The sequence below is a fragment of the Triticum dicoccoides genome, chromosome 7B, assembly GCF_002162155.2.
Source record: "Triticum dicoccoides isolate Atlit2015 ecotype Zavitan chromosome 7B, WEW_v2.0, whole genome shotgun sequence".
NCBI classification, from domain to species: domain Eukaryota; kingdom Viridiplantae; phylum Streptophyta; class Magnoliopsida; order Poales; family Poaceae; genus Triticum; species Triticum dicoccoides.
In genome coordinates, this window is record NC_041393.1 from 682,552,579 (window position 1) to 682,567,539 (window position 14,961).

The 14,961-nt window shown below is 40.8% G+C and overlaps 1 long non-coding RNA gene, 11 other non-coding genes and 2 pseudogenes across 12 annotated transcripts; all 14 read right to left on the reverse strand.

Annotated features, from left to right (window-relative positions):
- Nucleotides 1-2,061: 2,061 nt before the first annotated feature.
- On the reverse strand, nucleotides 2,062-2,154 carry LOC119342365. Its single transcript, XR_005165565.1, has one exon. It is a non-coding gene; the product is annotated as a small nucleolar RNA Z223 (small nucleolar RNA).
- A 617-nt stretch (nucleotides 2,155-2,771) lies between these two features.
- Nucleotides 2,772-2,885, reverse strand: LOC119342384. The gene has a single exon (XR_005165579.1). It is a non-coding gene; the product is annotated as a small nucleolar RNA Z278 (small nucleolar RNA).
- Nucleotides 2,886-2,960: 75 nt separating this feature from the next.
- LOC119342362 lies at nucleotides 2,961-3,055 on the reverse strand. Its single transcript, XR_005165561.1, has one exon. It is a non-coding gene; the product is annotated as a small nucleolar RNA Z223 (small nucleolar RNA).
- Nucleotides 3,056-3,254: 199 nt separating this feature from the next.
- Nucleotides 3,255-3,409, reverse strand: LOC119342516. Its single transcript, XR_005165639.1, has one exon. It is a non-coding gene; the product is annotated as a small nucleolar RNA snoR134 (small nucleolar RNA).
- A 2,203-nt stretch (nucleotides 3,410-5,612) lies between these two features.
- Nucleotides 5,613-14,961, reverse strand: LOC119336066. The gene is made up of 7 exons (XR_005162189.1): nucleotides 14,894-14,961; nucleotides 13,364-13,664; nucleotides 11,354-12,307; nucleotides 10,329-10,584; nucleotides 8,956-9,249; nucleotides 7,942-8,241; nucleotides 5,613-6,922 (listed from the first exon to the last, which is right to left on the reverse strand). It is a non-coding gene; the product is annotated as an uncharacterized LOC119336066 (long non-coding RNA).
- On the reverse strand, nucleotides 6,609-6,714 carry LOC119342492. Its single transcript, XR_005165617.1, has one exon. It is a non-coding gene; the product is annotated as a small nucleolar RNA snoR97 (small nucleolar RNA).
- LOC119342387 lies at nucleotides 6,812-6,917 on the reverse strand (annotated as a pseudogene).
- On the reverse strand, nucleotides 6,992-7,085 carry LOC119342355. Its single transcript, XR_005165555.1, has one exon. It is a non-coding gene; the product is annotated as a small nucleolar RNA Z223 (small nucleolar RNA).
- Nucleotides 7,264-7,418, reverse strand: LOC119342514. Its single transcript, XR_005165637.1, has one exon. It is a non-coding gene; the product is annotated as a small nucleolar RNA snoR134 (small nucleolar RNA).
- On the reverse strand, nucleotides 11,987-12,092 carry LOC119342490. Its single transcript, XR_005165615.1, has one exon. It is a non-coding gene; the product is annotated as a small nucleolar RNA snoR97 (small nucleolar RNA).
- LOC119342386 lies at nucleotides 12,197-12,305 on the reverse strand (annotated as a pseudogene).
- LOC119342356 lies at nucleotides 12,365-12,459 on the reverse strand. The gene has a single exon (XR_005165556.1). It is a non-coding gene; the product is annotated as a small nucleolar RNA Z223 (small nucleolar RNA).
- On the reverse strand, nucleotides 12,533-12,619 carry LOC119342510. Its single transcript, XR_005165633.1, has one exon. It is a non-coding gene; the product is annotated as a small nucleolar RNA U36a (small nucleolar RNA).
- On the reverse strand, nucleotides 12,669-12,824 carry LOC119342512. Its single transcript, XR_005165635.1, has one exon. It is a non-coding gene; the product is annotated as a small nucleolar RNA snoR134 (small nucleolar RNA).

Sequence of the window (14,961 nt, forward strand, 5' to 3'; positions counted from 1 at the left end):
TGTAATCTGGACCATGGCATTGAATGTATGTAATCTACAACATATAAAGAAATATATGTAAAAATCCAAACGATATAATCGACAATCATTTTCCTGATTTTAAGCATTTGGCAATCATGAAAACATCCTACCAGCATTCTATTTGATTTGATAGCCATTAACAAGTAAAATACCTAGCATTTTGATCCTCTCAAATTAGACACTAACCATTACCAAACCCTACAATAGGTGAAGTAAAAAAAAGATATGTTCCTTTTATATCAAATTCTACCCCTAGACGGTGACATGCTACAATCATAAATAACTATCAAAAACCAACAAATAGCATGTACAGTAGTAGTGCAAGGGCCTAACCAGCATTCCAGCACAGGGAGCAATGTGAACAATGAGATCATCACAATCAAATGATTGTGGTGGCCGGAAGACCACCACCAAACAACATGACCACACAACCAAGGCACATCTAGCCATGGCTCGATGTCCGGAACCACATCTGGCCATGGCTTGATGGCCGGACCATCTTAGGGCACCACGGAAGAGGGAGGAGACTAGGGACTCACTAGAACCAAGAAAGAGACCGAGGAGGAGGTAGTCCATCGAGCCGTACTAGCCAGACATGTAGGTTAACAACACAGCCACCATTGTCCAATCATTGTCACCGTTGTCACTGCCGTGTGCTTCTGAAACACAACACATGCATGAAGTCAATAACAATTTCAAACATCACACATTCTACCTGCTACAACAAGAAGCTTTGCTCCACAAATTGGCTCAAAAAGAAAAGGAAAAAGGAGAGAATATCAACATGCACATCCATTCTACAGAAGTTTGTGAAAGTAATAAGCATAATCTTGATAAACCGGTGCATAGCTTGCCACCAAAGTAATACCACAGCCAGATCACCATCAAGCAAACTGCACACTCACACAAATGAGCTCCAGGTCCGAGGAAAACAAAAAGGATTAGAGAGTGCAGGGCAAAATTAGTTTTTTCCAAACGCAATGTATCAGCGGAATGCAGGAAAGATTACAAGATCTCTTAATAATAACTTTTCCAATCCAAAAGGTAAACAATCTATAGTACAGTACTACAAAGCAAAGATCAAAGAAGAGAAAATTATTCTCTCCAGTCCTACAAAGCCAAAATTATTCTCTCCAGTTAAAAAAAATAACATTGCCCAAAAGCACCTCAATACACAATGCACACATGTTCTGTCATACAGTAGCACCAGATTATCTAATAACATGTGCATTTAAATCTCCCCTCTACATAAACAATCAACAACTCAAACCAAATTAAATTTATTTCCCAATTCGCACCATGTCAAACAAGCTCTAGCCTTTGAGAAATCATTCCAATGAAGCATAAAAATAAGGATGCCATCACTCAACTATGAAGTACAGACCAAAGTGCAAAGTAGTAACATATTTTGACCCTAAATTAAGTTCTTAACTAACCATGTCTCTCTTGGCAAATTAGAAAACAAGTGCATGCCTCAAACTGTAGATAGTGCTAAAAAATGAACTCAATGCATTCTAACTTGCTTCCCTATATTACAATCACCACTTCTCTACCAATTTCTTAAATCTCTAATTAAAAGATAAGCAGAATAGAATATTACATGATCATGCAGAAGTTAATACCCTGGCATGGTGTAAACTCGTGTCGTTATTCAACTCCCAACTCGTAGGAACATGAGACAGAGCTGATGGCAAGAACATGATTTTTAGTCTGCCGCAAATCAGAGGAACTTGCGACAGGATAGTTGAACCCAACAACCATCACTACAAACTTGTGGCGATTGAAAAACAGAGATCAAATACAAAAAAGACAACAAAAGATTCATGTGCTCGTGAAGAAACTCAAACTTGCCCATCAATGTCATGTGGATACAACGCCTCTATGTAGGTTGATCCTGTAAATAGGATCATGGATCCATCTGCGCACCTCCAAATGTTGTCAGGCAACGCATAATCTTATCTTCACATGGTAGAAGTTTGGCGAGAAAGAACATTACGAAAATTAAAAGCTAAAAAAAGGTTGATGATAACGATCATGTATTCATGGCTCAGATCTATAACATGTTTTCCAGTCTTGAATTCTTAGAAGCAAAACTGGCATGTTTGCTAAAAGGGTTTATCATCACCGTCATGTCACAGACCAGAGCACGGACACAAATTAAACAACATAATAGGAAGAACAAAAAAGAGTAGAGAAAACAAACATGAACATCCATTCTACATAAGTTCGCAACGACAATAAGCACCATCTTAACAAACTGGTGGCATACCTTGCAACCAAAATACTACAACAGCCAGATCAACATCACGCAAACTTCACGCTGACACGGGTGCAATCGAAACAAAATAGACTACACGAGTACAGAACTAGTTCCAAAAGCAATTATCATAGGACTGAGGAAAGCTCACAGGAGCTCTTAGTACCACTTTTTACAATACAAGTACACCATCTGTAGTGCACAAATTGTTTTTGACACTGACAATACAACATTTGAACCAAAGAGGAGAGGATGCAACACATAATAAAAAGAACTGTAATCTGGACCATAGTAGAAAATATATGTAATCTGCAACATGGCAAGAAAAATATGTAAAATCGAAAGGATATCATCGACATTTCAGCCACTTTCGTAAATTAGAGGAACTTGAAGAGGATAGTTAAAATGGGTAACCATCACTACAAACTTATAGCGACTTAAAGACAGAGACAAAAACAAAGAAGAGAGCAAAATATTCATATGCTCATGAAGAACCTCAGGCCTGCCCAATGTCATGTGAATACAGCACCTCCGGGTAAGTTCATCCTGTGAACAGGATCCCTGAGCCATTTGCACCTCCAAATGTTGGGTCGTACATTCACATGGTTGAAGGGTGGCGAGAAAAAAGATAACACAAAATAAAAAAACTAAACAAGGTTGATAATAATGATTCCATGCTAGATCATGGCTCGGGTCTATATAGCAGGTTTTTCAGTCATGAATTGTCAGAAGCAGAACTGGCATGTTTGCTGAAAGTGTTTACCATCACCATCATGTTAGAAACTAGAGCACAGGCACCAACTGAACAACAAAATAAGAAGAACAAAACAGGAGACCAAGATAAGGATTGAGGAATTCGATATTTGCAATGGCTCCCTTGTATCTCATTAGTTTATCAGAAGTGTGTGTAAGATTCTAATCACTGTGTCAATCAAACAAGATCCAAAACAAAGAGCGGGGATAGGAAACAAGTTATGTATGTATCCATTACTCTGACACATGTCACACATCCACGCGTAGTGTCGCGAACTGCAACACTGAACGGCAGTGTAGATCTACACAACATTGGGGGTTTCCTTCATCACAAGGTACCGAGATCCGTCCGACAAGCCCGGGGTTAGCATTGTGCAGAAATGAAACATAACAGAGATTTACTAATCAGCAAAAGAAGAAAAAGACGACCCTTTCATATCGAGAGCAAGTGCAGTAAATAGCATGCCAAGATCCTAAATACTCCCTCTATTCCTAAATATTTGTCTTTTTAGAGATTTCAAATGGACTACCACATACGAATGTATATAGACATATTTTAGAGTGTAGATTCACTCATTTTGCTCTATATGTAGTATCTTGTTGAAATCTCTAGAGAGACAAATATTTAGGAATAGAGGGAGACCATCACAGCTAGCATGACCACATGCCAAACCAAAGATCATTTGCTCGATGTCTGGAAAACAATCTCAGGGCAGAGGGAGAAATGGAAGACCAGGAACTCACCAGAACAAAGGACAAGGCGACCACCACCACCACGGTTGTAGCCACACCATGTGCCAACGCAAGAAGTGCATGGTGGTGACAGTTCGGTCACCACCCAGCATGCCACATCAAGGTGTGAGGGCCACAATTTGTTGGCACAAGCTGGGGCAGGCAGGGATTACAACATTGACTCTAAATAGAGCCACTTACTGAAAACAATAAGCAAAGCATATGTTGAATTAACTAAAAGAATCGCCAAAAATGTGTAAGCACATATGCATGCTAGGTTTGCATCAATCACTGTACCTAGTTTGCTAAAATGTGGTTAGTAGAAAGTTATAGGAACAAGTCATGCATAGTATCCATGTAAACAGATAATCATGCACAATAGTTTTTGCATGTTGATGCAAATCACTGCACCGGGTAGCTAGCTTACTGCTCTTTGGCAAGTTATAGTCAGATGATAGACTTAGTGAAAATCTATTATTCCTGTTGGTTACATGCCAATGGAAGGAGTAGATAAAGTACAAGTTTATCTTTAAAGTGCCAATCATACTAAAACGCTTTCTGATATCATTGTTGGCAGCTTACAGTTAGATGGTTTGACTATGTGTGTACTTCTAGAAATGTAGATCATCAAACAACTTAGCTTCGCAAGAAAAAGTTATGTATAAATGATAAAAGGGCATGGTTCAATTGATGATGAGCAAGCAACACAAAGGGAGATTACTACATAGTTTATATATAACAAAATAAAAGACAATCTTCTATTTGATACAACAACTATCATAAAAAAAAGATTATGACCAGATGACCACCCAACTAGCCAAACCCCACCCTAAAATTATCACGGCTCGAATGGTAGGATCCCACCAGGGCCTAAGCATGATAATCAATATATTAGATATGGCCCATTACCAAACATTAGAGCAAGTGTGGTAAAAATATTTGTTCCTTTTTTATCAAATTCTACACCCTGGACAGTAGCAAGATCCTAATTAAGTACCAAACCCCAACAAATAGATTATATTCTAGCACCCAACACTGAGACCAATTTCAACAACCTATCATCACTAAACAAACCCTAAATCATTGGCTCGATGGCCGGCAACACAATCAGCCACGGGTCAATGGCCGGACCATCTCAAGGCACGGGGAGACAAGGAACTCACCAGAACCAAGACAAGGCGGCCACCACCGCAACTACAGGGGGAGACGTGGTAGTGGTCAAGGAGGCGGTAGTCTGCCGAGCCGTAGTTGCCTGACATGGAGGTTAGGACACTGCCATTGCCATCCCGCAAGTGACGTTCGGTCATCACCACACCAAGCCACTACAAGGTGTGGGTTCGGTCATCACCACACCAAGCAACTACAAGGTGTGGGTGTCATGGCTCATCGACGCATGCTAGGGTGTGGACAGATTCATGCTTTGAATCTAGATAGAGCCGCTTCACTGAAAACAAGCAAAGCAAGCTACATTAAGTTGACAGGAATCACCAAAAGAGTGAAAGCACACATGCATGGTAGGTTGGCATCTATCACCATACCAAGATAGTATCCATGTTGTTTGCAAAGAATAGATATACATGCATACTAGCTTGGCATCAACATGCAAAGCACTGGAATGGGTCACTAGTTCGCTACAACTACAAATGCTAATTACATGGAAAATGGAAGAATTAAGTATGCTCTTTGGCAAATTACAATCAGATGATAAACTTAGTGAAAATCTAATATTCATGTTGCTTACATGCCAATGGAAGGAATAAAAGCACAGTACGATCTTTCTCTAATACCTGAATAACAAGCAATACTAGTTAGACAATGTGTATGCATCCATAGAGAGTACAAGAGTTACTGTAACAAAATGAAGATTTTTTTTTTCTTTTTCAGAGTTATCATACTTTGGACTTCCTCAAGTTTATGGATGGGCTCCTGATAACTTCCTAACCAGAGAGATGAATACATCCCAAGCACAAAACCACAAATGATTCGCCTACGAGAGTGAAACAAGGAGAAATTTAAACACGAACTAAACATTTTGCATTTCTAGGTAATTAAGCTAGGATGCGACTCTAGTTTCGGGACAAAACCCCATACAACCAATACAAGTTATATATTCAATGACTGAACGAGCTAACATTCAGAATAGGGGAGTTGGATTCAGCCAATCTACTTGTCATGGACCTACACATATTAAGTGAAAGCACACTCCAAAGCTTAGATCCCTGAGTGTCTGGATGAAAAGTGACCGGAAAATATAGAGGGCCTTTTACCGAGATTTCCAAACCTCCTTCTCTCCAGTCCTGCTGAAGAGGAAAATGCAATGCATATATACTCAGAAACCAAAGCCACTTCACGAACTAAATGTTTTATATAGTGACTCGATCCAATAAGACGCTACAAATTCTCAGAGATGACGCCAAATGTTGACCGATACTACCAGCACCAAGTAGTATGCTACCTACGACGACAACAACATGCTTAGCAAATCGCCACTACCTTCACCATTACGAAACATGATTACACGAAAATTTGTAGTTCAATGGTTTACTGACACATCTAGATGTGGAAAAGTTTGGAGTGATGAGTCCAACTGGTGTTGATTTCAGTTGGACGTCGATGGCCGCAATAAGCATAACAATAGCAGGAAAGACAGACTTGCACTTTTGAATTTCATCCAAATGTTACACGATTCATATTGTCTATTAGATATTGGTTACTAAAACTGGAAGCCTTGGGAAACTGGTTTATTTTGTTTTTCGGGAAATATTATCACATTTTAAGCTAAATTGGGAATTGTTTATTTCCCAATTCTTGCTAACAGATTGAGAAGGATGCATTGGGCATGGTGGAATCTTGTGTCGTTATTTAACTCCCATCTCGTAGGAACAAAAGATGAAGCTGGTGACAATACATGGTCTCCTGAGATTTTCAGCCTCTTCCGCGAATCAGAGGAACTTGCAAGAGGATAGTTAAACTTGGCAACCATCACTGCAAACTTATAGCGACTAAAAAACAAAGCAAGACACTAAAAGATTCATGTGCTGAAGAAGAACCTCAGACTTTCCTGTCAATGTCATGTGGATCCAGCACCTCCAGTTAGGTTCATCCTGTAAATAGGATCCCCAAGCCATCTGCATCATCGGTTCTTCACAAGGGTGAAGTCTGGTGAGAAAGAACATACCACAGAATCAAAAACTAAACAAGTTTGATGATAATAATGACATACTTAGGTCATGGCTCAGATCTATATAACAGGTTTTCAGTCATGAATTATCATAAGTAGAACTGACATGTTTGCTGAAAGTTTTTATCATCACCGCCATGTCACAAGCCAGAGCACAGACACCAACTAAATAACTGAATATAAAGAACAAAAACATGGGATCAAGATACCATGTTATCCTTGTACTTCATGAGTTAATCATAAGCGCGGATAAGATTCTAATTGCTTTCATCAACCAAAAGAGATTCAAAACAAAGAACAAGGATAGGACACAAGTTATGACTGTATCCATTACTTTGACACAGGCCACTCATCCACGCGTAGTGTCACACTCGCAACATTGAACGGCTGTGTACATCTAGCACAGCCTTGGGGCTTTCGTTCATCACAAGGGACTGAAGTCTATCCGACAAACCCGGGGTTAGCATTGTGCAAAAACCCAAATAAATAGATATTTACTAATCACCAAGAGACAAAAAAGACGATACATTCAGGGTTAGCCAACAGATATGTTGGAACATTCTAAGTTACTTCATTGTATATATTACAAACACCACTATATACCAGCTATTCAGTTACTAAAAAGTTCTTAGTTTAATCTCTAATGCAGCTAGATAAGTTTAACAGAACTACATAATCATGCAGATGTAATAAAACAGGCATAAAGATCCACGCAGAAGATCAAGTGCAGTAAAGAAGTGTTCCTTTCATATCAAGCTATGCACCCTAGAGAGTAGCATGCCAAGATCCTAAATAAGAATCAAACTCCAAAAAATAGCATAGGGAGCAAACTCAACGTCAAGATCATGGTGGCCGGAAGACCACCACCACCAGAGACAACATTACCACACGCCGAACTAAAAATCATTGGTTCGGTGGCCGACAAAACAATTGGTCACAGCTCGGTGGCCAGACCATATCAGGGCACATGGAGAGATGGAAGAGACGAGGAACTCACAATAACCAAGGACAAGGAAGCCACCACCGCCATGGTTGTGACCTGGCCACTATCATCATGCTGGGGGAAGCTGAGGTAGTGGCCAAGGAGGAGGTAATCCACCGAGCTATAGTAACCGAATATGGACGTTAGCAAGCTACCACCGCCCTCCTGCCAACATTGGTGCCAACACTGAAAGCGCATAGTGGTGACAGTTCGGTGACAACCAAACATGCTACACTTAGACGTGAGGGTCCCAGCTCGTTGCCACATGTTGGGCGCGCATAAATTCCAGCATTGAATCAAGGTAGAGCCGCTTCACTGAAAACAACAAGCAAAGCATGCACTGGATTAATTGAAAGAATCACCAAAGCTTTGTAAGCACATATGCATTGTTAGGTTCACACCAATCATTGTACCTAGTTTGCTAAAATGTGGTTAATAAAAAGTTATAGGAACAAGTCACACTTAGTATCCATGTAGTTCACAAAGAACGAGTAAACATGCACACTAGCTTGGGATCAACATGCAAAACACTGCGCGGGGTCGCTAGTTCACTTCAACTACACATGTTCATTAGATGAAAAGGAAAGGTACTAAATAAGATGATAGACTTGGTGAGCATCTGTCATTCCAATCGGTTACATGCCAATGGAAGGAGTAGATAAGGTACAGGTTTATCTTTAAGATGCCAATCATACTAAAATGGGTCCTGATAACATTGTTCGCATATTAGAATGCATGGACTATGTTGGACTTCCAGTAATGTAGAGTTCATCGAACGGCTTAGTTGCGCGAGAAAAAAATATTGAAGAAACAAAATATGGTCATTGTTCAACTGATGAGCAAACTCCAACAAACAGCAGAGGGGCCAATCTTGACGACAAAATCATCACAATCACAAGATCATGGTGGACCGAAGACCACCATAGGCATCATGACCACATACCAAATCAAAGATTATTGGCTCGATGGCCGGCAAACAATCGGCCACAGCTTGATGGTCAGATGGAGAGAGGAAGACAAGGAACTCACCAGAACAGAGGACGAGGCAGCCACCACCGCCACAGTTGTGGCCGCACCAGTGCCAATGGCTGCGGGCGAAACCAAGGTAGTGGCCAAGGAGAAGGTAGTCCGTCGAGCTGTACATGGATGTTAGGGCCCTACCACCGCCATCCTGCCGGCATCGATGCGAACACCGAAAGTGCACGGCGGTGACAGTTCAGTCACCACCCCACCATCTCACACCGAGGTGCAAGAGCCACAGCTCATTGGCACATGCTGGGGCGTGTAGGCATTCCAGCATTGAATCTAGATAGAGCCACTTCACTAAAAATAACAAGCAAAGCATGCGCTGAATTAATTAATAGAATCACCAAAACTGTGTAGGCACATATGCATGCTAGGTTTGCATCAATCGTTGTACCTAGTTTGCTAAAATGTGATTAGTAAAAATTTACAGGAACACGTCAAGCATAGTATCCATGTAGTTTGCAAAGAACGGATAATCATGCACACTAGCTTTGCATGTTGATGAAAAGCACTTCACTGGGTTGGTAGTTTACTGATTTTTGGCAAGTTGCAATCAGATGATAGACTCTGAGAAAATTTATTATTCATGTTGGTTACATCTCAATGGAAGGAGTAGATAAGGTACATTTTTATCTTTAAGATGTGCCAATCATACTACAGTGCATCCTGATATCGTTGTTTCGGCTTAGTTCCGCAAGAAAATTTTATGAATAAAACAATAAAAGGGCATTTTATGTTCAACTGATGAGCAAACAGCACAGGGGGAGATTATTGCACAGTTTATATAACAAAATAAAAGACAGAATTTTATTTGATACAACCAATATCTTTAAAAAAACACGTATAGCCAGATGACCATCCCACTAGCCAAACCCCACCCTAAAAACTATCACGGCTCGAAGGGTAGGATCCCAGCACAGCCTCAGCATGATACTAAATATATTAGACATGGCCAATTACCAAACATTAGAGCAAGTGTTGTAAAAGGATTTGTTCCTTTCGTATCAAATTCTACACCATGGACAGTAGCATGCCAAGATCCTAATTACTTCCTCCGTCCGAGAAAGTTTGTCCCAAGCTTGTCCGTCAATTGGATGTATCTAGCACTAACTTAGTGCTAGATACATCCATTTGAGGGGCAAGCTTTTTCAGACGGAGGGAATAAGTACCAAACACCAACAAATAGCTTATATTCTAGCACCAAGGCCAAACCAGCACTGGGACCAGGGCCTAACCAGCACTGGGACCAATTTCAATGATGCTATCATCACTACCCAAACCCTAAATCATTGGCTCGATGGCCGCTAACACAATCAGCCACGGCTCAATGGCTGGACCATCTCATGGCACAGGACATAGGGATACCAGTAACTCACCTGAACCAAGACGAGGCAGCCACCACCGCCACGGTTGTGATCGAAACATTGCCATCGCACTGCAGTGGGAGACGTGGTAGTGGGCATGGAGGAGGTAGTCTACCGAGTCGTAGTTGCCTCACATAGAGGTTACGACACTGATGTTGCCATACGGTTACCACCACCCCACACCACTACGAGGTGTGGGGCAACGGCTCATCGGCGCATGCTGGGGTGCAGGCAGATTCATGCGTTGAATCTAGATAGAGCCGCTTCACTGAAAACAAGCAAAATAATCTGCATTAAGTTGACATGAATCACCAAAAGAGTGTAAGCACACATGCATGCTATGTTGGCATCCGTACCAAGATAGTATCCATGTTTGCAAAGAATAAATATACATGCATACTAGCTCGGCACCAACGTGCAAAGCACTGAAATGGGTCGCTAGTTGGCTACAACTAAAAATGCTAATTATATGGAAAATGAGAATTAAATATGCTCTTTGGCAAATTACAATTAGATGATATATATACTTAGTGAAAACCTAATATTCATGTTGCTTACATGCCAATGGAAGGAGTAAAAGTACTGTATGATCTTTCTCTAATAGCTGAATAACTATCAGTACTAGTTAGCCAATGTGTATGCATCAACCAAGAGAGCAAGAGTTAATTAACAAAATAAACAGTTTTTTCTTTTTCAGAGTTATCATATTCTGGACTTCCTCTTGTTTATGGATGGGCTCCTCATAACTTCCTAACCTGAGAGATGAATACATCCCAAGCACAAAACCACAAATGGTTCGCCTATGAGAGTGAAACACGGACAAATTTAAACACGAACTAAACACTTTTTATATTCCAGTTAATTAAGCTAGGATGAGACTTTTAGCTTTGAGACAAAACCCCATACAACCAATACAAGTTATATATCCAATGATTGAACGAGCTAACATTCGGAATAGGAAAGGAGGATTCAGCCAATCTACTTGACATGGACCTACAATGAGTAAGTGAAAGCACACAATACACTCCAAAGCTTACATCCCTGAGTGTGTCTCTCCGACACGAGACCAACATTGGCCCCCACTTGATAAAAACTGACCGAAAAATAAACAGGGCCTTGTCCTGAGATTTCCAAACATCCTCTTTCTCTCTAGTCCTCCTGTAGAGCAAACTGCAGTGCATATATACACAGAAACCAAAGCAGCTTCACAAACTACATGTTTTATATAGTGACTGGATCCAATAAGACACTAGAAATTCTAAGAATGATGCCAAATGCTGGCTGATACTACCAACACCAAATACTATGCTACCGGCGACATCGACAACATTCTTTGCAACTCGTCACTGCCTTCACTAGTACAAAACATGATTACACGAATATTTGCAGTTCAACGGTTCACTAACAAATCTAGATGTAGAAAATTCTAGTTGGACATCGATGGCGAAAACATGCATAACAATAGCACGAAAGAAAGACTTGCGCTTCTGAATTTCATCAATGTTACATGATTCATATCCGCTATTAGATATTGGTTACTAAAACTTGAAGCCATTGGAACGTGGTTTATTTTGTTTTTCGGGAAATATTATCACATTTTAAGTTAAGTTGGGAATTGTTTGTTTCTCAATTCTTGCTAATAGATTTTGAAGGATGCATTGGGCATGGTGGAATCGTGTGTCATTATTTAACTCCCATCTCGTAGGAACAAGAGATGAAGCTGATGACCACACATGGTCTCCCGAGATTTTCAGCCTCTTCCGCAAATTAGAGGAACTTGTAAGAGGATAGTTAAACTCGACAACCATCACTACAAACTTATAGTGACTGAAAATAGAGATAAAAAACAAGACAATAAAAGATTCATGTGCTCAAGAAGAACCTCAGACTTGCCCGTCGATGTCTTGTAGATGCAGCGCCTCTAGGTAGGTTCATCCCGTAAACAGGATCCCGAGGTCATCTGCATCGTCGGTTCTTCACATGGTTGATGTCTGGGGAGAGAGAACATAGCATAGAATCAAAAACTAAACAAGTTTGATGTTGCTAGGTCATGGCTCAGATCTATATAATAGGTTTTTCAGTCATGAATTATCAGAAGTATAACTGGCATGCTTGCTGAAAGTGTTTAGCATCACCGCCATGTAAGAAACTAGAGCAAAGGCACCAACTGAACAACATAATAGGAAGAACAAAACAGGGGACGAAGATAAGGAATAAGGAAATCATATAAGAAAATCAACCATGTTTTGTCCCTGTACTTCATGAGTTAATCAGAAGCGTGGATAAGATTCTAATTGCTGCCATCAACCAAAAGAGATCCAAAACAAGGAACAAGGTCAGGAAAAAAGTTACGAGTGTATCCATTACTCTGACACAGGCCACTCATCCATGTGTAGTGTCATGGCCTGCAGCACTGAACGACGGTGTAGATCTAGCACAACCTTGGGGCTTTCCTTCATCACAAGAGACCGAGATCCATCCGACAAGCCCATGGTTAGCATTGTGCAAAAACCAAAAAATATATATATTTACTAATAACCAAGAGATAAAAAATACGATCCATTCGGAGTTAGCCAACAGATATGTTGGAACATTCTACATTACTTAGCTGTATATATTACAAACACCACTTTATAACAGTCATTCAGTTGCTAAAACGCTCTAGTTTAATCTCTAATACGGCCAGATAAGCAGAACAGAATCCTACATAATCATGCAAAAGTAAAAAAACTGGCATAGGGATCCACGCAGAAGATCAAGTGCAGTAAACAGAAGTGTTCCTTTCATATCAAGCTCTACACCCTAGAGAGTAGCATGCCAAGATCCTAAATAAGAATCAAACTCCTACAAATAGCACATGGACCACACTCAACGGCAAGATCATATCAAACACAAGATCATGGTGCTGGAAGATCACCACCACAGACAGCCTGACCACTTGTCGAACCAAAAATCATTGGTTCGGTGACCGGCAAAACAATCGGCCACATCTCGATGGCCAGACCATATCAAGGCAGATGGAGAGATGGAGGAGACGAGTAACTCACCAGAATCAAGGATAAGGTGGCCACCGCCACCATGGTTGTGATCGGACCACTATCATCGTGCTGGGGGAAGCTGAGTAGTGGCCAAGGAGGAGGTAGTCGACCGAGCCATAGTAGCCGAACATGACGTTAGGAAGCTGCCACCACCCTCCTGCCGACATCGGCACCAACACTGAAAAGTGCAATGTGGTGACGGTTCAGTCACAGCCCCACCATGCCACACCGAGATGTGAGGGCCACGGCCCGTTAACACATGCTGGGGCGTGCATAGATTCCAGCATTGAATCAAGGTAGAGCCGCTTCACTGAAAACAACAAGCAAAGCATACGCTGGATTAATTGAAAGAATCACCAAAATTTTATAAGCACATATGCGTGCTAGGTTCACATCAATCACCGTACCTTGTTTGCTAAAATGTGGTTAATAAAAGGTTATAGGAGCAAGTCACACTTAGTATCCATGTAGTTCGCAAAGAACAGGTAAACATGCACACTAGCTTGGGATCAATATGCAAAACACTGCACAGGGTCGCTAGTTCACTTCAACTACACATGTTAATTACTCCCTCTGTTCCTAAATATAAGTCTTTTTAGAGATTCCAATAAGAGACTACATACGAAGCAAAACGAGTGAATCTACACTCTAAACTACGTCTATATATATATATATATTTGTATCTAGTCCATATTGAAAATCTCTAGAAATTCTTATATTTAGAAATGGAGGGAGTAGATGAAAAGGAAAGGAACTAAATAAGATGATAGACTTGGTGAAAATCTATCATTCCAATTGGTCACATGCCAATGTAAGGAGTTGATAAGGTACATGATTATCTTTAAGATGCCAATCATCATACTGAAATGGGTCATGATATCATTGTTCACATATTAGAATTGGATCATGGATTATGTTTGGACTTCCAGTAATGTAGAGTTCATCGATCGGCTTAGTTGCGCGAGAAAAAAAATATTGAAGAAACAATATATGGTCATTGTTCAACTGATGAGCAAACACCAAAAGGAGAGATTATTCCAAAGTTTATAACAAAATAAAAGATTGTTTTATTTGATACACAACCACTATCACAAAAAGCTTGTATGGGCAGATGACCAGCCCATAAGCCAAACCCTAGCTTACAAGTTACCACATCTCAAAGGGTAGGATCCCTGCACGGCCTCGGCGCAGTACTAAGTATATTAGACATGGACTATTACCAAACATTAGAGCAAGTGCAGTAAAAGGGCCTAACCTACTTATACAACCTACTTCTACAATGTAGACGTAGCATGCCAAGATCCAATAGTTAAGTACCAAACCCCGAAAAATAGTGTATATTGTAGCATAAGGGCCTAACCAACACTGGGACCAATTTCAACAACAATGTCATCACAATCACAAGATCATGGTGGCCGGAAGACCACCACCAGACAACATGACCACCCTAAATCAGACGACCAGCACCACAATCAGCAACGTCTCAACGGTCAAACCATCTCAGGGAACATGGAGGGAGGAAGGAGACTAGGAACTCACCCGAACCAAGATGAGGAGGCCACCACCGCCACGGTTGTGACTGAACCATTGCCATCGCGCTGCCGGGG